A 21,818-nucleotide genomic window follows, 5' to 3' on the forward strand; every position below is an offset into this window, starting at 1 on the left:
TGTAACCCTTTCATGCTTTATTTTCTGCACCTTTAAGAAAAAGTTAGACTGTGCTCGCGAAAATAAATGTTGAAACTTGTGACAATGTTCAGTGTGAGACAGAAAACTGTTCAGCTGAAATAAGGGGAAGCCGAATAAAAGGAGCGTCGCCGGGGCACCAGCCGTGGTTTTAGTTGGAGCAGTTTAATTGTTTAACCACAGGTCAACTGCATGTGTTTGAAAGGCCTTGTTATGATTCGGTGCAACATTTATTCACTCCGATATTAATTCGCATAAATCCAAAAACACATGTATATTTATTGGGTCATAAGGCGCTTACTTAATCAGACAGTGAACTGGAAGTTGTATTTCTGTATCGCTTCAAAAGCATGAACTTCACGTCCAAGGTCGTGGGTAGATCTGCTTCTGCTGCAGAGCCCGCTGGTGTGGACAGACTGGCTGAACTTCAGCTCCAGCACCGCGCATGCGCACCGCAAGTGCCTAACTTTCTGCTCTTGGGATCATTTCTACTTCTAACTAAAGCAGTATTTTAAAATACGCAATAGCGGTGACCTTACACAGACACTGAAATCGAGTCTGTTTGGTCTTCTCTGAAGATCGGTGTGATACTTTCCACAGAAACCTGATCAAAGACACTGAAAATTAGGCTTAATAATATCCCACTGGACGAGTATAGGTGACTGCATGCATGTATCGAGTCCTATACCGTACTGACATTTGCATTAAGGGAAACAAAAAACACATCAATAGGTGATGGTGCCTGAAATGCATGAAAATCTGCATTTAAGCCCTTTTCTGCACCTAAATCCGCCTGTCCGGGAAAGATAGGGCCTATCCCAGACACTGCCCGCCGGTGCTGCTCGTCTTGGCTGATGGTTATCGGCAGCCCCTTCAGAGTCTCTATTAGTTTATTGGCCATGACAACCCTGCACCCTGATTAAGATGAAATTAATCGGCAGATGAAGAGCGTTTTATCAATAAAGGGGATACGGCCTGAGATTAAATCAAACAGATGGCTGCGAGTGGATTTTCTACAGTTTAATGGGGTGTAAATTATGATTACTTCAAAAATAGTATTCGTCTCCACGTACCTACTGTACTTGTAGCTTATGTTATATAAAAAAAAACAAAAAAACTCACAGCTGACCAGTGAGGAATCAGAAACCAGTTTGTGTTGAAAATAGACGGATTCCGACGGCACAATATATTAATATATTAGTTTGTATCAAAATAACTTATTATAAAAGCAACTGATAATGGTCTATTAGCTTGTTATGTAAGTAACCCATGAACGTACAAATAGCTAATGATTGTTGTATAAGTCTATTATTATTATTATTATGTATTAATTATTGTATTATTAGTCTACTTCTAGCCTACTACTACCACTAATAATAATAATAATAATAATAATAATAATAATAATAATAATAATAATAATAAAAATAATAATAATAATGGCCGTTAGTGTTTCTACCGTGATTCTAGCGCTTATTGTTGGAATTATACGGATGACGAGATTATACATTTTAGGAAATCACTGGAACAGTCAAACATAAATCTCACAGAACTTTGTTTTATTTGTGTGTGTGTGTGTGATTGGGGGGTATAGGTGTGAATTGCAAATTCACATTTGGACAAGGGCTGAGTAGAAAGAAAACCATTTGATATTTGCGTTGTACAATAACCAAAGGTAATCACGGGTTATTGTTTTCTACTCTTCTGTAATATGTGTAGGCTATAGTATATATGTCAAAAACAGAAGAATGGATTATTTGTCCAATTCCCATAACCTTGCGCATAGGCAGACGAAAGCTCTTTCGCTGTGGCCTGTAGTGAGAAAGGATTTTGCTGCCCTGCTTTTTCTCCGATTTGCCCGGTTAACTGAGCACAACTTTCTATTCGTGTTTATTCATGCAGCTGCACTGAGCTCGGCTGCGTGACCTGATTCAGCGCGCAGGAGCCGCAGCGCCACACGGGCCGGACCCGCTCGCTTTGCACAACAAGGTAAGATGTCGCACTTCAACATATTATCAAACGCCGTTATGAATATATTGTTGGAAGCCCTTTTTCATATATGTATATTTATTTATATTATATTTATTTATTTATTTATACACACAAACGAACTACACTTTAAAAAAATGTTTTATGTATTTGTTCGTGTTTGATCGTCAAGTGCTTGGTAGGGTAACAAGTATGGACCGACTTACACATGATAGCAAATGATAGGCAAATAAAATAGCACTTGTTTCAACTTTCGTGCAATGTCCATATTTTAAAATATAATTCGTACTGTTCTCATGGGCTGCGCCGATGATAATTGTGTCAACATTACACTGGGTGAATGTGCTGTAATCATGAGCTGTAAAGCAAATAAATAGTTTATAATAATTACTTGTGGTAGTCATATTTTTCATCAATGGCTGATTAACCCATATTCCTATTTTAGTTGATTTGTTTATATATATATATATATATATATATATATATATATATATATATATATATATATAACGGAATCTCTGCTGTAATTTGTAATTTATAAGCCCTGTGTTAAAGTGCAAGCACACACTGCATGTGTGCCCTGCATGTCCCCTGTATCCCACACTTGCACACTAGCAGTGCTCTCTATATTCTGAAGTTTTGTAGCGACAAAGACAGAACACTTACCGTATTAACCCTGTGCTGATCCTGGGCGCAACTACAGCAAATAAAACCTGCCATAAATTGGCGGCGTCTTTCAGTTTAGCATCTGGGAGGGTAAGGGACAAGTTGCTCTGAACAAAAGCTATTTTATTAACTTGAAAAACAGTATATTAGTCGTGACCTCCACATTTAATGCTATAAACCAGCGATCTGTCTGTCATACCCTCCGCTATGCGCAGTGCTGTGATAAAACATTCTTTAAGACGACTGGGGTTTAAAAGTGTAATTCTATTAAATTGTAATTGAGGGTCACGAGAGGCTATGATACAGGATCAGCAGTGAATAAGCCGGCCGTTTGAACTTTAATTTGGAGCCATAGGCAGATGGGATGCCGGCTTTTCTCGGATGCTCACAGATTTAAAACTGGTCAGCACCAGGAACACGCTTTAATGCACATTAAGGGCACTTCCCCCTTAAATAAGCAAAACGCAAAGGCAGCACAAACTTGAGCCTGTGGTGTGAAATGCACCCCGGCCCCTGAGATACCGGTGCAGGGCTGGCGGCCGGCCTCCCGCAGGACTGTGCATCTTACACGGAGGGATGCGAGGCAATGCCAAAAGTGTGTGAGTGCGAAAAGAACAAAGCAAACAAACAAACGTGTCCACTGACACAAAAAAGACAACATCGGTAATGGTAATATTATTCCAATGACGATCCCCGCTCCTCCTCCACGAAAAGACAATATTTCATAAATAAGGGGAAAATGACATACAAGTTGCGTGCTTTTCGTTGCGTCTGATACCTGTACTGACTGGCACAAGCTCTCAGTGCAACAGTAAACATTTCTAATTAGGCCTGTTTGTGTCGAGGTCTTATTAGGGGGTTCAGGTGGCGATGGTAGAGACGCTAAAGATCTCGTCTCTAATGAACGTCAGTTTGGAAACATTGGAGATTGTCCAGGCTAAGCCGGTCGGTAAATGTTTCTCTGTCAGATCTGTGTTTACCATCATAACTAAAAGATCATTATGGAATGGAAATCCTCAGCAGTGCAGTTTAATGACGGTACATGTTATTAATTACCGAGTGCCCAGATAAGCGCCCAGGTTCATACACCCCCCGACTGAAAAGACTTGCTTTTTTCGTGTTACACCCTCCAATAGTCTAACACTGTCACTGCAAACCAGACAGACAACAACAAACACACAAACAGGCGAGCAGGCAGCCCATACTGTCAGCAGCTGTTGCGAAAGAGCAATTCTCACTCGAAGCCCAAAAGCCCTTTTCTGATGTTTATTTCAAATCAACAATGCATCAATTCATTGAAACATTTTCCAATTAACCATTAATAACACGTTCGAATTTGATTTTATTAAAATATATGAAAGCTATTAAGTCTCACTTGTGTATTTCAGCATTTGTTTATGGATAAAAATGTAGTGGCTACTGTATACAGATATGAGTTCATATGGCTTCCCACACTTTTATTATATGTAACAAGCAGTTCTAATGTTTTCTGTAATAATACATCGGCGCAGGATATTTGCATAACTTCATAGTTAATTACATTTATAAATTACAATTACACAGGATATGTTTTAAATTTAATTTACATCTACGGGCATCTGACAGGTAACATAATAATAACCTTTGACCATTGTACTTCTAAAAGGCCAAAGCCAGTCTAAGTGCAAATTCTGAAAATTATACTACAAATAATAATATTAAATAAATGCACAATAAGTGTAATATCGTTATATCGATTATTATTATAACTAAATGATTCGTTTTTTACGAGATCAATATAATAATAATAATAATAATAATAATAATAATAATAATAATAATAATAATAATAATACACATGAACACGGTTAGTAATTCGGACAGTAGTAAATTGTACAGATTTTCTTTTTCTTTTCTTATTTTACTGTCGTTACCCCCCACCCGTCACACAACTCGTCCGGGTCTCTGGCAAAACCTCATCGCATTGTTGTATTTGGGGAAATCTTATTAACTAATACGTAACTTGCTCACACCAAAACAAATAACCCACAAACACACACATGCATAGACATGCATTCAAGTCTTCAATGTAAGGGACGCAGCCCCACGACATTCACCAGTCGTGTTATTGTTTGCACTGCTGCTACACCTGGCTACACCGTTTTAATCCAGGAGTTTAAAATGCAACACCGCAAAAAGGATGCCAGCAACACACTCATAATATAACATTATTTGTTTTGCACTTATGTTGTAAGTCGTCCTGGATAAGGGCGTCTGCCAAGAAATAATAATAATAATAATAATAATAATAATAATAATAATAATAATAATAATAACAGCATAATTTATAATTGCTCAAATATTTTCAATTAGAAAAGTTTTGCACTTGTATTATGTTATTGTACAAATGTGTTTGTTCATTTCATCCACATCCAGGCTGATGAGTCAATATTACATATCTGAGCCCGAGTGACACAGGCGGGTGAACGGAGTCCCGGTGGAAACACAGGGGGTCACGGGGCGTTTTTCACAATAGTACGGGAGGCTGAGGCTCATAATTCTGTTTTTCCAAGAGAAGCGACCGGCACAGCAAACCTTGACAACATGACGTCATTTTTACATGACTGTCCGGCCACTTTTGTCTACAAGAAAATGAGTTACACCCTTAACGCCAGTGAATATAAACAGTGGTACACCTATTCCGAAGAAAGAGCCTAGAGAAACAACTGTGTGCGTCTTTATTTTCAAAGGGTCAACAATTAAAAGTAGCCCATACTGCTTTCATTTTAAACAAGCTCGTGTAAAAACATAATTTCCCTTGTGGTGGCCAGTGACTCAAAAGCGTAAAATTAGTAAATAAGCCAGTTTACACAAGGTTGCACTGTCACATCACTTCCAGTCATTTCAAAGGTGCTTTGTATGTCATTTAATATCCCGTCACAAGCAACTCGTTTCAGATCCAGAATGAACAGACCGAGCAGGGAGAGAGGAGGAGGAGGAGGAGGAGGAGGCGGATGCAGCTCCATCTCATCTCGCTATACAAGTTGCGGGCTCGCCTGTCTGAACCCTGTCCTGCACGCTTGATTCCCCAGCCCCTGGTGTCCCGGGCTGGGCTCCCTCCTCAATTAGCGCCGGTCCTGCCGGGGCCCCGCTGGGAGAGAGGGGTCGCCCCCTGAGCCGCCAATAGTCCTCGCCACCTCCTACCGCGCCTCTGCTCAACAACCAGGAAACCATTTAGAAATTGACTCATTCTGTAAATAATCTTTGACGTCCCAACAAAGACGCCATTGGAGAAGGGTTTATTAGCAAGAACCCATTAAAACAGATGTCATGTTAGCTTTTCTGTGGCGTTTTGGTGACACATCTCTGTGCATGAATTGGCGATTGTCTCCTGCGCGGTCAGTGATCCATTGTCCGGGCTGGGCGCAATGGACCGGCCGCACAGCGGAGCGCTGAGCCCAGGCGGCACTGGCACTGACACATCGCCAGCTAGCTGAAGGCAATCACTTCTCTTTTTTATGCTTCAGATTAGTTGACACATAGTGCACGACTGATGCTTCACAATCAACTTGTTTCTTAAAGTTAACTGTAAAAACCCTGCAAGCCGTCGGAGAGCTAAACTTAAATCACTCCCGCTGGCAGATAATGCACTATACTGAACATGATGCCTCCGTTCCGTTTTGAACGGAACACCGCACTTGCTGCACGTCTTCATCCTTCAGCTCCTGTGTTGTGTTTGTTATCCTGCAGGATTTTCCTTCCGACGGTACTGTTAACAAGTTTGCAATGAATGAATTGCGTCGGCTGCTGACAAGAATGCGCAAAGCAAGAGTTTACCATCGTGAAAACGAACTGCATTGACCATTATGCTTTAAGTATGTACACAGTCAATAGTAAAATAGCGTGACTTAAGCAGGATAGAAAATAATTGAATATGCATCTAAAATCTCACAGGCAGATTGAGTTATAATGTGACAAAACGGAATAAGGACTTACATTAATTACATAAATAAGGTGCTACAGTATCAACCTTTTCTCCACATACAATATCCACTCCTGCATTTTAAATTAAATCTCACGTTGTACGAACATTTAATTAAATTAAATTATTATTATTATTTAATGAAAATGATCTATTGAAGCTGGAAATTAAATATTCTCACAATGTATATTAGCACGACGACAAGAAATGGACAGTTCCAATGACAAATATCGCTGATGCATAAAACACACACGTTTAACATGAGACTAAGAACATGCAAGATGACTTTGACAAAACTGGAAGGGAACATGAAGGGAACTCGGGATTGCTTTTCTTATAAATCAAGCAAATACAATCACTACAGACTCATTTTTTAAACAAAATATAAAATGCAAAATATGTTCACCATGAGAGAATGCATACAAATAAAGTTAAAACAGCTGGTTTTCTATAACAGCCGTATTTTTACAGCTCTAGACAATAATCAGGTTAGACGCAAAAATAGCTATATTCAGTGTTTCTTTTTTTTTTGGGGGGGGGTGTAAATAGTTAAATATAGTTAATATAGTAAATATAGTTTAACACACCTCTAATAAACTTAAAATGTCACATACATTAGGTTATTTATTTAAGTGTGTCAAAAGCGCTGAACAGACCCTTAGCCACAGAACTGCAGTGCAGATTTGGACTCGTACTTCTCGCCCTGCGGTCACTGCCAGAAATAAAACCTGCCAAGAAGCGTTTACTACTAATCATGAGAGGAAATACCGTAAAATACAAAACATGATCCTTTGCACAACTTATCTGGACTTAGTACAATTATTTTTCGATAACGATGAATTGTACACATGCAACAATATTATATATACATGTATATGCAACAATGTTTTATTTTTATATATGCAACAATATATATTATATATAAACATACTGAAATATATATACACATATATAGTTATAAATCTATATATAAACACCCAGCAGTGTGCTTGGGTTGCCATAAAGCGGCCCGGCCGGCTCTGTCGGGCAGAGCACACGGTCATTTTGCAATCCTGTCGCTTCCCGCAGCTTTCATGTGCTTTTACCGCCATCTAGTGGAAAGATGCTTATTTTTCCACAGCAGGAATTCGACAATCTTACAGGCGTCTCTTCCAGAGAAAGAAAACTGCTTTGCTTTTAAACCAACAGGTGAGCGTTAAATCTCAGCTGGAAGGACACCGTCATACAAATAAACACATGTGACAGAGTACTGTGCTAATGGGTACATACGTGCAAAAACAAATACAAATAAACTATGAGCCGACTCTGCATTGTCTTGCCATCCTCCAGGCTTGCCAAGAAGACTGAATGATGTCTGGCAGATCAGAGGCCCAGATGCATCTCTCCAAAAGCGAGGCGCCGCTCTGTTGAGGGGTCCCGAGACGTTTACCGTGCCGGGGGTCTCTTCTGCACACTGTGCTTCATTAGTGCGTGTCTTTATAAAAAGACAAATCGCAGGATTCGAGGGGATGAAAAGTACAGCACAGTGAAAAGTTGAGACGCGCCGCCTGGGCTATTTTATCACGCTCATCATGCTCCAGTTAGGATCCCCCGCCTGAGGGACGGCGCTCTACAACCGCGGGTATAAATGTTTGATCATATGAAAGTCAAATGATGTTGAAACACTGAACTGTATTTCCATTTGTGCGAGATCGAGGAGGGGAATGTTCCGGCTGTAATGGAATCCTGCATCCCTAGTTAATTTTTCACCACTGATACCCAGGGCTGCTGGCTTTCAAATGAAAAAACCTAATGGTCTCCACAGGAGGACCGCCTTTTAACGTTAAACTCCGGGGTAACGCACAGGCCTGAGGACGGCAGCCTGTAAATGGACAGTAAAACACACTTATGGGTCCAGAAAACACACGAGTGCGGGTCTCGGAAGACCGCTGGCTGTGGCGCTACACGGTATCAGCTTTTACTTTGCCGTTACAGCTTGAATTTCAAAACAGTTTTGACCCCCTTTCATATCTAAGAGCAAGACAGAAATAGACACCCGTAGCCAACTGGCTGAAACCAATTAAGCTGGATTTCCACGCATCCCCCCCAAAATAAGTAGAGCAACAGAAATAAAAAAGATCATGTGGGCCATTAGTGAGATTCTATCATTAGGGGGGTGTGATTAAGGTGTATTTCTGTCTCGTTTACAGAGTACAATTACACACCAACAACAAACCAAGCGAGAACACAGAAGAGACGCAAAGAACAGAGGCAGGCATTTCTGATTCTAATGGAAATGACATTTGTTGACAAGCACAGTGCGCATCTGAAGACAGTGCTTACCACTGCTCTCACTGCAGGAGTGGGCCCGGAAAAACACCCTCCAGTCTGACGATGCGAGGGAATCGCATTAGTGAGCTGCACATTAAAACTATATGACTGTGTGCGTGTGGGGGGGGACGGGACACTCATGAATATCTTAATTTAGACGTGCCATTCAACCCGCCATGCTATTCTATTAGCTCAATCAGAATATCTGTAGATGGCGATGACCGATCTCATCTGAAACCCCGCACTGCTGCTGGGAAGCAAATGAGCCGGTGTATTGAAAAGCCCCACCAGCGTCTGATGCTTATCCGCCACCCCTTCGGTAAGGCATTGTCTGCCCCGTGAATCAGATGGCACCCTTTCAGAAACGGGCGCGCATGTTGACACGCCGGGCCGGGGAACGGTGGCACATTGTCCCCCTCTCTCTCCCTCTCCCTCTCTCTGTACTTCCACCCTGGCTTCTCGCGGTAATTACACAGGCTTTCTCATCCGCCATGCACGTCCCGTACCGCTAATTATAAGACAACTGTATGAGGCCGTGATTATATAAGGCTCTATTATGTCTCATGCACAAGTCCCTAAACCACAACAAATACTCCAGGAAAACACTTTGTTTCGATTGCAACAGGGAGGGCAGAATTAAGTCGGAGCAGGCATACATATTTTATATTTTTACATGCGGTTAGCCTCTCTCTCCTGTTTTTCTCTTTCCTTCCCATTGAGGCATTCTGCGTTTCCCCATCAAATTCATTATTAATTCCCACTTTCGGTCAGCCCGCCGCACTATTTTGTTTCAGCTGTTCTGGACTCTTGCCATCCAGGGTGGAATTAAGCAAAAATTGCACTGGTACAAAAGATGTAAAAATTAGGCTCATTGTTACAACTTCAATACCAACCCAGGGATGTTTTATTTGTCACTCATGGCAGCACAGGCAATCACAATTTAATTCAGTTTTCTTACTCTTATCCTCAGAAAGGGGAATCAAGCCCTTGATGTGCACACAGCTTTGGAATACATACAAAGTGGTTTGTGACACATTTACAATGGTAATGCAATCCTGTGCAGAAACTCTTAAAAACTCAAATCCTAAATTGCCACCATTCTGTACATAAACAGGAAGCCCTCTCTCTCTCTCTCTCTCTCTCTCTCTCTCTCTCACAATGCAGTTCAGAGGGAAATTTCACAGACAGGGTGGCCTTCCACAAGGACCCCCCCACCCCCAAACAAAAACACATTCAAAGCAACACACAGCACAAGCAGTATTGCCAAGCTAGGAATAAAAAGAGGAATATTAAATAATGTCCACAGGACTGCTATAGCTCTGTCCTTCATCTGTCCTTTCACCCCCCCAGGACCGCACCGTCCCGGACCCCCTCCCGCTCCAGACACACCTGTCCGGAGCCTGATCTCCTGGGCAGCTCGGCCCTCTGGCTCTTATTTAACAGTATTTGGTTCTGATTGTGTTACTGCACTTTGTAATGCTTTGTAAACCGTAAGGGCAAGTGTGGCTCTGGAGAGACGCGCCTTCTCCCGATAATCGCTTCAAACCGAGCGCGCACCGACTCCATCGAACCGGTTTCCACGCCCGATTGGCAGATTACAGGACACAGAACCCGACATGGTCCGGGCGTTACAAGAAGGAGCACCTGTGTCTGGACTGGTTCTGCGCTGACACCCCAAAGCTGTGCGTTCGTGTTGTGGCTACACTTGCAGATGAGATTTTGAGATAAAAAAAGGGGAATCAAAATAAAATAATAACAATCAAACCAATCTATGAACATTCAATAAAATCAAAGTGTCATTATTTACACATTCAAATTGTTGCCAATCAAGCCGCGTCTCTACGCTTGTCCTTGTCTAAGGTGTTGTGCAGATTGTAAACCCAGGGCTCGGTTTGCCTGAACTCACACATGTTTATTGAAAATCACGAAGGTGTTTTAGTGCCTTAAATAAAATCAGGCCAGTTTGAAACACAATTCTAGCTGGATTACTTAAAGATACAATGTGTCCATGCTATGGTCAGGGAATTAACATGTATATAACCCATATATTGAAAAGAGTCCACGTTAATGATATTTGTTGGTAATGCTGGTATGAACTGTAATAAGGTGCGCTGGTGTTTATTAGTGCAGTGTGCACTGACCTGAGAGCAGTGCAGAGACGCCTCCTCTTTCACACAGCGATGTCTTCTTCAGTCTGGAAACAATCACGAAACACAAAATCATACCAAGCACAAGCAGACTTGATCCGCCCACAAATCACCCTTTAAAAACACAATCGATGGGGATTCATCTAGTTTAGGTCAAGCCAATCAGTGCAGCGGTCAGTTTGACACCCTGTGGGAAAGTGACTTCATCATCTTAGCATGGCACAAAAACTGCATCTTACTGAAGCGCTCAGACACGCAGCGCTGTTGCGTTCCCCTTGTCTGATGCCTGTTTAAACACATCCACTCTCTCAGAACTAATGTGTCAAATGTAACAGATTCGGTGTTTGTTCATGGACAACACTGTGTTAAAATGTACAGAATTACAACAAATAATGTGTTTCTACAATACAGACCTGTGCTACAAAGCCACACTATGGTGTTGTGCGTCAGTGAATTGTAACACAAAGTGTGTCGTGCTGAACACATTAGTGTAGCCTACTTTTTCACAGCAGAAATACGTATGAATGGACAGACAGAGTCACAGTGCCACCCCCACCACTTTAATTTTACAATTGTGTAACATCCAACTTCACTTATTAGGCAAGTAGATATTGGTTATCTTAAATGACAGGTAGGAAGATTGCTGCACTGCACACTACATCACATTATTCATCTGTTTCCAATGACAAAACCCTACAACTGAACTAATGGAAACAAGGATAATTAAGTCATTTCAAAAGAATGCATTTGACATGTAAATACTGGCCAGATAAAGAAGACACAGACAAGATGGGTCTTCAAGGTACTTGTTGCACATGCCCAGATTAAAAAGGTCTGACTAATGTCCCAGTATTTGTACAGACTTGAAGTTGATGCGAGACTGCAGTGTGCAGCACTGTCCTGATTAAACCACGTCACCATGCGTAATTAGGACATGGGAAGTGTCTAGGGTACAAACAGTAGCTGTATGTATGTATATATATATATATATATATATATATATATATATATATATATATATATATATATATACATGCACAAGTGCAGTTGCAACTGATGTGTTTGCTGTGGCTTTACTGGTTATACGGGGGAAGGATGAGCATGTTTCTCCTGGACATCCACTTGATGCTTATATTCCACGTGTTGGTCGTGTTTCCCACCCAGAACCGCGTCCTGCTGCTCCAGTGCACCGTGCCGAGGGTGTGAGCTGCTGTTTACACGCAGTGGCCGCTCAAACAAGGTAAAACACTCATTTAAATCAACAGGCTGTCCATTGCGTACCTGTGCAGGTAGGCAGCCGCGCTTCCCCGGGCAGGTCTGTCAATACTGCGCATGCGGGCGGCTCTGAGCGGCGCTGGGTCCGCTGGGTCACAGGACTGCCGGACACTGCCCGGTTTATTCGCGTGTTTTTAATCTTCAGTCAGAGATAAGCAATGCACACTGAAAATGGCGTATTTTGCACACCAGCTACAGGTGTACCGGCTTATTTACTGATCTGTTATGCGTCTCAATCTCAGCAGCCAATCAGACGCGGCGTCGCAGCGGTGTCATCTGATTGGCTGCTGCTTTATTCCCGGGTCACACGCCGCGTCGCGGACTGAGTGTCAATCGGTATGAATATCAGTTTGCGGTGAGAAAATGCAATATTGTTCTGTCGCAAGATATGTATCGTTTTTATGATTATTATTCCGAATGAAGCGGGTTTACAAGCAGAGTCTGTCAGTGTTCAAGCTTGGCCATATTTTACCAGGCTACACTGCAGGTTACCATGTTTTACTACGTTTTTACCATGTTTGATTAGGATTTAACCCATTTTAACACGATTTTACTATGCTTTACCATACTACACTAGACCTTACCACACGGTACTCAACCACGGCTTAACATGTGTGACCTTTTACCATAGTAAACTACACTTTATTGTAGATAATTGATATTGATCCGTATCGGTGCATCCACATGTGATTCCCCAAAGCAAGATGGCGGCGCGGGTGCTGTACAGTGACGTCACTCATCACCCGGATGTCCCACTCCATGAGCTACAATGTTGCTGGTCCGGAGTGTCTGTATCTGTGAACCCAAATGGGTCATGAACTCTCGGCAAAACGTTCACACTTCAGTGCTTGATTCGGAGTGAAGCTTACCAACCGAAGCAGCGGTTCTGTGAACTCTTTCAATATCCTCCTCGTTTGGCTCTCTCTCTCTCTCTCTCTCTCTCCACTCGTGTGTGAATCCTCACTTGTCCCAGCAGGGCTTGTGCTCTGTGTTGTATCTGCACATGGCGCCATGTCTCCGTGTCTCTTGCTCCTGGAGGCGGGCTGTGATTGGCTGGCTGCGAGCCGCGGTTCTTCCAGAGGCGGGAAAACGGTTTCAGTCCTCCAACCCGAAACGGAAAAATCGTCGCGTCTGCGCTGTGACGCTCTTCCGCTGCCTGTGTCTTTTCTTTTAAATTAAAGAGTTATGATGTAAAAGACGTTTATTTCCACTGTATGGTTAATAATAATTGTAATTATTATTAAGAAACTAACTGTCAAATGCAAAGTATCTTCAGATAATAATAATAACAATTAGACTTTAAATTATTATTATTATTATTATTATTATTATTATTATTATTATTATTATTATTAACTGTCCCTTCATTGAGGCCTATTTAATCACATGTTTAATGTGGAGGAGTGGAACAGCTGCAGTTCTGTCGTTTCTCCACTAGAGGGAGGTGTGCTGGTCCTCAGGGCAGAGCAGACAGAAAAACACTTTTGCACCACTAGATGGCTCCGTTCACTACAATTAGAATTGAAATGTGAAAATGCCCCCAAAAATACAGAAACGGCAGCTCCGAGTCAGTTCCTGATAGACGTGAGAGAGCTGAGTGGTTGTCTTTTCTCTGTCACCTGTCTTAACTAGTGTTCTTCAATGCTTTTCAACGGAAATACAGACTTTTGAGACGTTTTAAGACCAGATTGACAGAGTCAAGTGCAGCAGCGTTTTAAATCTGTTAACCTCTTAATCTCCTGAGGTATAGTCAATACATGTATCTCTGATGAAGGCAAGAACTTAAATTAATTCAATTAAAACGTCTTGTGAACGTTTTGTGAAGAGAATCTCTCAGCTCTGAAGATACGCGATCACCGGCATCGCCTGCCTTGAATAGGGGTAAATGTGCTGATCAGCGCAGGGACTTCAGCAAAAGACAACATGACACAGCACATACAGAACAAATATAAAGATCATATCTGCCTGCCTACGTGCGTGGTCTGATCCAGGATACGGATATGGTGTAAATATCCATATCCTGTCAAAGAGGCAACTGTGGGATGAGTTGGCCAAGTGCATCTGATAGAGCACGTGATTCAGAGGACACAATCCCCAAAAACTGCCCCCCCCAATCTACCCCACATGGGCGAATTCATCCTCTTCTCTGTTGTAAGTAACTCCGCATTCCCATCCATTGCACAATTGTTCTCCGCTGCTTGGCTGCTTGTGGCAAGAAGGAACTGGAGCTCGACAGACAAATAAATCATGCAGTAAGAAAAGCCAACAAACCAAGAAATACTTCAAACGGTTTGCCTGGAAAAGGTCTTCAGCTTGGCAGACACTGACATTTGGTTTGAAACGGATCTGGAGAAGGGGGGGAGGAAAACGCACGGAGGAATTTAGCCAGGAGCTACTGTACAAGCCAGCTGAGAAGTGGAGCGGGAGGACTGTGTGAGATGCGCTCGATCAATCGCAAGGAAGAGGGATGTGAGATTGGCCTGCCTGGCACCTCTGCAGGAGCTCTGCCTTCAACACCGGTTCAGCTCAAGAGTGCCGGAGCTGAACCATCGCACTGATCTCTTGCTCTATGATAGTATAGTCCGTCTTTTCTCTTTCGCTCTCACCACCGCCTGTCTCCCCCACCCTTTCTTCTTGTAAACATGTTTTTATTGCCATTGAACGACTGCAGTCGGATACCCAACAGCAATCTAAGAACCAGACAGATAATTTAGCGGAAATGAGAATTCATCAGTGCAGTGGAGTCATGTGGCTGAAGCTGACTCTCTGGCATCCTTCAGAAAAAGAAAAATAAGTTTGGGGATCATAAACTATTAATAACCAAACACACGGGGAAGGTGAATTTCCTCCTGTCATATGAATCATTTCTTGCTCTCGTTTCTCTTTATGCTGCTTCAGAAATTGACAATGTTTTAATTAAGAATAACACTTACAAGAGAGATGGGTTAATGAGATTTCAGTCAGTTTATTTTTACATCCAAGCGTTGGTATAATTAATGTTTTTTAATCAAATGAATACCAGTTCAGTATATGGAAAGGATTACATTAATATTGCCTTTATTATTTTATTAACACAAATTGTAATCATTATCTTTACATATAATTAGAGCTATTATTTTTTTATTTGTTTTGTGGCTGGATGTTCACAAATGATTTAATCATGTTCAAGCTCAGAGTGACGTCATCAAACCCTGACTGTGCAGCTACAGGAGCCCGGCAGGGTCACACAGCGCTGACGCCGGGACTGGCACTCGGCCTGCCCAGAAGAGGGCGCTGTTGTGTCAGTTTTTAACTGCACTTGATTGCTATGATTCTCAGATGACACTTCACTGACATTCAATATGTATATTTCCTTTTCAGATTGTTAATTTTGCAGGTTATATTTGGCTTAAGGAATGACTGCTGTCGATAAACTTAAATTAAATGTTCGAGTTTTTATGCAGAAAGGTCATTAAGGTAATCTGTCAGCTTCTGTTTTGTTTCTTACACTCTAGAGTCACGCACGGGTGGGAAGGATGTACCGTCAAGCGTGACACCGACTACATCACGTGACTTCTTCTTGAAAGCACCACAAATGAACCAGCCCTCACTTCTCCTTCCCATAACTGGACTCTCACTGTGAGTCCCACACTTTCCCTCTGACACTCCACCCAAGCCCCCCCGCACACACACCTGCACGTCAGTGTTGGTCGTTCTTCTTTTTGTGTTCCTATAGGACTAAGATTCCTGGTGCCATCAATGCGGTGACAGGAGTCGTGCTGGGGTTCCCTGGTCTGTGATCTGCTCGGACGAACACACACATTGAAAGGAAAGTGTCCTAACGTCAGTACATTGCTCCTGAAGGCTTCCTCTCCGAATTAGGGACTGGCAGGTAAACCGAAAATATACCCATCTTCTTATTATTATTACTTTCTATTAAGACTGCAATGCCTCAGTAATCTTAATAGCGGTGGTGTGTGTGGACCTGACCTCTGGAGGAGCTGGGTTTGTGAGAGGATGATGTAATTAAGCCCGGCTCAGCCACGTGGTCTCTTTGTTTTGACTGAGCGCGCCTCCCCTCTCGGTGCCCTGCGGTCCCTGCCCGGGCGCAGCAGCCGTCGGCACAGGGAGTCTGGCTTCGCTGGGAGATCGGCTGCAAACCTCGTCTAATTAAGGTGAAAGTCAGTGTTATTCTCTTGTTTTTATACATCGCCCTGATCTAGTAATGGGTCTCATTATCAGCACCTCAACTCCCAGGATATCTAGGACAACTGTAGCTTTTCTGGATCCAATGCGTTAAACAGTCATATTTATTAACAGTAACCCTTTCTACACTTTAAACTGCGGTAAAACACGGTGAAACTATGGTAAAGCACAGTGGTTAACCCCTGAGAAACCTGTGTGGGTGGAAACACAAAAGGTTGCCAGTGGAAATTCATGGTATAGTGAACCGTACATTCTCAGATTGATACATGATATTACCTCCTTTAGGCAAATATTGTGAAGAGAACACCTTATTCGGGAGCACCAGTAGGTCATTCTGTGTACATTTCACACACCTCTAGTTAGTATATTCACTTGGGAAAATCATAAATATGCATCATATGGAAATCTTTAAATAACGCACCCCGCACACGTGAGGAACCATCATTTGGATACGTTGAATGAACTGCAGTAAATGTCTCTTCCCTTCTTTGTTTTCTTTCTTTCCGCTTCACCTCATTCGGGACACGATGGACAATAATGAAGGGTATCTGGTTTCCACGGGCTCTTGTCGGAGTGCATCTGCGGCCGAGCGCTGTGAGATCACAGGGGCCGTGTGTCCATAGCTGGTCATACCTGTTTGGCTGTGAATGGAAACAAATGAAAGTCCTGTTGCTCAAGTGCAAGGCTGGGCCTTTGTGTCGGGGGTAGTAGAGTTACAGTGGGAGTGAGGAGATCCCCCAGGCATGACTGTTAGTGGACCTGATCTTTCTGGGAAAGGCCGAGCTTCAAACAGGGCTGCACTTACCAGCAGCCCGCTGTGAAAACGCACAATCCGAGGGGCAAACACAAACCACAACAAAAGCAAAACTGCTACCAACTTGGGCTGAGCATTCAAGGCTCTCAGAGTCAGCATTACAGTGTCAGGAATTCGCACCACCCTTTCTAATTTGCCCAGTTGTCTGTGTGTGTAATTTCTAATAAACATTTTGTTTACAGTAACCTCCCTGATATCTGTTATGATTCTCACGACTCGAAAAGGTTCAGTTAGTGTACAGAGGGCTCTCGGTTCTACACATGTTTCTCTGGTATTTTCAGTGGGAGACTGAAACAATGGAGGGAAGATGTTTAGGACTGCAATGGCCTTGAAGGGATAAATAATAACAGCATTTGGGGTTTGTAGAAAAATGCTCATGGTTTCCGAAGCAGCTGGTGTTTGAAAGGAGAGGCAAACTGTGGTCAGCAGAGCTTAGTGCTCGTGAGCTGCTAGAAGTGGAGCCAAGAGCGCACTCTGTAGGGACGCCGGGCGCTGCCGGGTCCTCTGAGCCTCTCACCTCCGAGCCGTGTCAGGACCGGCGCCCCGAGTCCAGCCCGAGCGAGGTCAGTGCTCTGAGCGGCCCAGAGCAAAAGCTGCAAAGTGACGTTGGCTCCAGTCAGGCACTAATCTGAGGACAACAGCGCCACATTCCCAGAGCTGCAAATGACAGCTAAGTAACCCAGGTATCAGTTAAGAGAGATATTTGCCCCTAGCCGGGGATAACAGCTAACAGTAGATGTATTGTATGTAAATCAAAAGCCACTTGGCAAGTTTACAACAATGAAAAACTGTCTAAATGCATGCGTGCCATTCAGTGGATAGATGTCTGTTGGCTATGTGTCGGGTCGGGCAGCAGTGGATCATGTAGGTTGTGAACTCCCCAATTAAAAAGATCAGGAGGAAATACACACATCTAATTGGTTTGATCTTTCCATTGATGAGAGCAGAAAAAGGTGAACACACAGTTAATCACTGGGCATTTTGTGTCCCTGCACAGTTCCATTACACACATCATATCGCCGTTCAGAAACACCCACTCAACGAACCATGCGAAACTCTGCTGAAGACTCTGGGTTTGGAGAATTTCTGGGAAGTAAATCTCGCTGTTTGGGGAATAAGCAGGAATGGTTACCTGGGCCAATTGGAGTATCCAGCCAGCTGGAAGAGCAACCTGTAGAGAAAAGAAATGGAGAATGTTAATCTAGTGTAAATACCCACCGCAGTGGATCTCAGTCAAGCCCCCAGGTTTAGGGATGGACAATCACTGCAATAATCACATCCAGGGAAGACCGCGGACAGCATCTCCACGCCTGTGCCGAGCAGAGCGTGGCAAAACCGATGGGCTCACGATGCGTAATCGCTTTCGTGGCGGGTCAGCGACGTTCGCAATGTTTGACTGTGTGTCGTGCTGTATGTTTTCCTGTCTGGTGTAGTTCTCTTCAGAAGAGGACGTTGCAAACTTATTTTTCTTGAGCACTGAGCATCGTGAATGCTGAATGCGATATCATCAAGTAAGGCATGAACATTCGATTGATTGCGTAGCGCATCTCTCAGGTTCATATTTAGGCCATAGAAACTGCAGGACACTTCACTCTTTTAAATGAATCAGAAAAACTGTTCTTTTTTTTATTTTACACTTGGTGTCACACTAAATTTCATGTTTAAATGTGCAGTTTTTGTCTACAGGTTGATGCTATTTATCTTTACAGACAGATACATGTTGATGGATGGACAGATAGCTAGATAGATAGATAGATAGGTAGACAAACAGACACATGTTTTAGACCTATATAATGGCAGGGGGAATGTCGGTATCACCGCCACAGGGGCCCGGGGGGATGGGGTGTCATCTTGTTCCTCATTCCCTTTGCTCCACAGCCCTCCGAGCTCAGACTCGCTCGCCCCGGCAGATCAGAAGCTTCCCCCTCCTGGCGTCGCTTTGCCCACAGGGAGAGGGCATCCATCCGGAACGGCAGCACGCCGCCCTGTCCTCCCGGGCCGAGACACTCATCCTGGGCTGCGAGGCTCTGAGCAGGCGCCTCTCGCTGGAGCGCGGCCCTCTCCGTGGGCAGGGGGAGGCACACACACACGCTGAGGCCAATGGCAAACCCGTCCCACGGAGGAGGCATTTCATGGAGCTGTGCCTGCGTGAAATACGATTGGCTCCTCGCGGCACCAGGGGAAATGATGCACCGAGATCCCAAGGAGAAGTTCTTCTTCTTTGCAATGAGATTAAGACATGCTGGAGCCGGTGGGTTCGTTATAAACAAATACACTTCAATATCATTCCTGTTTTAGTGTGGTTCTGAAATAAACATTTTATTTCTGTTGACAGATTATGAGTCAAATACAAGACATATGATGGCTGTAAATAAATAGAGAGCATGAAATAGAATCACAATGTGCCATGAATCTGATGCTCTTTGACCTCGGCTGTCTACACCACCAGGATATGGAAATGTGTATCACCCTGTTCCTCACACCTTCTGCCCCAGTAACTGCCTGATTTAATCGCACTGTCCCTGTCACTCAAACCGTATTTAAGGTGCAGCAGAGCTCTTTGTTTGGGATGCCTTCCAAGTTGCACCTTACAATTTTTTTTTAAGTTAAATGCTGACCTTTGACCCCCGCTTATCTTGCTGCATTTCGAGACTTTAAGCGGCAGTTTTGTCTGCAAAGAAACATTTATTTCACTCATGAGTTGCTAATTATACATGTTATTTCGAAATTGACTCAAAATGATGACGTTTTTCCACGATTCCGCGTGGTTTGAAGGTTAGGCAATGCGCAGTTCCCAAACAACAAAGTCGGTCTGTAAAACCCCAGTCTCTGTGAAGGCAGCAGCCAAAGTATTTTAATTCGTTGTAAATGCACTTGGTTGCAAATCGTGAACTTAATCTCTCGGTTGGGGGGCTATAATGAAGGGGTGTCGTGTGACAGCGCTGGAAAAACCATTTGTGGACAGATTTGCAGCAGACATGCTCCCAGGGAGAAGGACCCGCCAGTGCAGGGCTGGAGCTGCGATTACTGTCATTGTGTCAGAAGTGCTACTCGTGTTCATCAGTGCTGATGAGTTGATTGAAATGGCGATTACGGTTCATTTATATATATATATGTATTTATGTATATATGTTTTGAAAACATCTTCTGAAATATTTGTACTAGAATTCTTGGTGAGGTGATACTAAACCGCAGCCAGTAATTTCGTCACAATAATATGTAACGGTGTGATAATCAATCAATCGATCGATTAGTGAGATGCGGGCCTCTCAATAAACCCATCAGGATGGATTCAAGACCCCCCTGTAATTCTCCCCCAGGCCGGGCAGCTTCACCCACTGCTCACAGAAAACCCTGCACAGGAGCCTATCGGTATAGTAGATTGTATCTTAATTATATGTGTGTTATGTTATGAAAACGCTCACTTCTGTAGGCGTTTGGTAAAACTGCACACGAAACATGATTCCAGCTGCTCTAGTTTAATATGAAAAAAGGTGGCACAGCGATTGTGTTCAGGTAAACCGAGACGTGTGGACCGGGCTGGGCCAGTGAAAGAGCCGTCACAGCCCGCACTGGCACCGCGTCTCCATTTGGATGCAAGAAAATAAGAGGCAAAACATATTGAAATTGAATGAAACGGATCCCTACACGGCATTGATGGACTCCCCGCTCAGCCACACGTGTGTCAGCAAAGCGCAATATGAAGACTGGAGACTCTTCCGTGCAGAGACAGACCCAGTGAGACACAAGACAAGAAACATGTACATTTACTTCATATGTATTCGTACGTTGTATAAGATAAAAACACTAATTTTCGTAATAAAAACCTTAACAAAAATGATTGTTCAAAATCAAACACTGGTTTCCAGTTGCCCGTGTTCTGTTTTGTTGTTTACCTGCAAATGAGGAAAAGTTCAAATTAAAAGAAACACATTCCAGTTAACCTGGACCTGGAAAAATACTTTTTTTGTATTTGTAAGTGGGGGAAATAAATAAATACATAAAAATAGCTCGAGATGATAGAACCCCCCCACCAGAAAAATAAGAAATACCATCTTGTTTATATGTATTATTTAGTGCGCATATTAATATTTAATCAGAAGGACATTTCAACACTATTTATGTCATTACAATACGGCGGAATATAATATTAAATTAGGTTAACGGATTTGTTTTCATTTATACTTTCTATTGCTCGATGATCCTGCAGGTTTCCATACAAAACCAGTCCCGGACAATGGCCCAGTTAGGAAGAGTCGAATTCACCAGTACAGGTCATTGAAGAACCCAATTATCAACTGTGTACGAGTGTCTGAATATCGCTTGTCTTTGCATATGTTTTCTAGCTACTATATTCATAGAGTGTTAAACCTATATGCTTAACAGGCCTGTTAAAACTAAATTTATTTTATTGAAATGGTTGCTGATACTCTGTAATTATATCTTGATTTTG

General features: G+C 42.8%; 1 long non-coding RNA gene across 4 annotated transcripts; it reads left to right on the forward strand.

Annotated features, from left to right (window-relative positions):
• The first annotated feature begins 1,613 nt into the window (after positions 1-1,613).
• On the forward strand, positions 1,614-19,873 carry LOC136719154 (uncharacterized). Of its 4 annotated transcripts, none has more exons than XR_010805365.1 (4): positions 1,615-2,007; positions 15,861-15,984; positions 16,082-16,237; positions 19,244-19,873. It is a non-coding gene; the product is annotated as an uncharacterized LOC136719154 (long non-coding RNA). The 4 variants fall into 4 exon arrangements; XR_010805364.1 differs by lacking the exon at positions 19,244-19,873 and adding an exon at positions 17,095-17,550; XR_010805362.1 differs by lacking the exon at positions 19,244-19,873 and having other exon boundaries at positions 1,614-2,007; positions 16,082-17,550.
• The last annotated feature ends 1,945 nt before the right edge of the window (positions 19,874-21,818 follow it).

The sequence above is a fragment of the Amia ocellicauda genome, chromosome 23 (genome assembly GCF_036373705.1).
Source record: "Amia ocellicauda isolate fAmiCal2 chromosome 23, fAmiCal2.hap1, whole genome shotgun sequence".
NCBI classification, from domain to species: Eukaryota; Metazoa; Chordata; class Actinopteri; order Amiiformes; family Amiidae; genus Amia; species Amia ocellicauda.